Below are 1,276 nucleotides of genomic sequence, written 5' to 3' on the forward strand. Positions count from 1 at the left end.
ATCACAAGGTCAGGAGATTGAGACCATCCTGGTCAACATAGTGAAATCCCCTCTCTACTAAAAATACAAAAATTAGCTGGGCATGGTGGTGTGTGCCTGTAGTCCCAGCTACTCAGGAGGCTGAGGCGGGAGAATTGCTTGAACCCGGGAGGCAGAGGTTACAGTGAGCCGAGATCATACCACTGTACTTCAGCCTGGTGACAGAGGGAGACTCCATCTCAAAAAAGAAAAAAAAATGAGTAAGGCCTTGTCAGGAGCTCAATTCTTATCCTTTTCCCCTAATGGTTGTGGATGTAGAGTTGTGCTCATTACCATCTTCCTACTCAATTTTTTTTTCTCATCCATAGTGAAATCTTAATCTTCAAATATCATGAACCTAGTTTTTCCACACAGGCCAGCCCATCTTTGCCTTTTCCTCTCACGCTTTCAACTAATGTGACCAATTAGTCTGGCTATGGTCTAGTTTAAGGAAGTAATTTGAACATGAATCCTCCAAAGTGGCTACATTTGTTCTTTCTTGTGTCACATATAAGAGTGATGAAATACATTGATATTAAAAGCTGGTGAAATTTGGGGGCATAGTTGCCATGTCAGTAAAAAATAATCTATGACTAAGTAGATTAAAATTATGAATAAGAAAAATAGCAACACGTATTTAAATCTACTTCCTATGCCTCATTGCTCATTAATCAGTGAAATTATAAGTAGATATTTATAAGTGAGGTATCTTATATTGGTTACTTAATGTATAAGAACCTAGAGCATATATATACAGAAAATCCAAAACAGTTTAAAAGTTTCTTCTCACCTGAGGTCAGGAGTTCGAGACCAGCCTGGCCAACATGGCGAAACCACACCTCTACTAAAAATACAAAAATTATCCAGGCATGGTGGTGGGTGCCTGTAATCCCAGCTACTCAGGAGGCTGAGGCAGGAGAATCGCTTGAACCCAGGGGCAGAGTTTACAGTGAGTTGAGATCGCACCACTTCACTCCCGCCTGGACGAAACAGCGAGAGTCTGTCTCACCAAAAAAAAAAAAAAAAAGAAAAAAAAAGAACCCCTGGGAAGTTTGTGTATACATTATGCTGTGCTGAAATGGGTAATAAATCCATAAATGGAATATCACTTGGACATAAAGAGAAAGGAAATACTAATACAGGTTACGACATGAATGAAACTTGAAAACATTATGTTCTGAAAGAAGCCAGTCACAAAATACCACATATATGATTCTATTCATATAAAAATTCAGAACAGGAAATCTATAGAGACAGA

The sequence above is a fragment of the Pan troglodytes genome, chromosome 14, assembly GCF_028858775.2.
Source record: "Pan troglodytes isolate AG18354 chromosome 14, NHGRI_mPanTro3-v2.0_pri, whole genome shotgun sequence".
Taxonomy (NCBI): Eukaryota; Metazoa; Chordata; class Mammalia; order Primates; family Hominidae; genus Pan; species Pan troglodytes.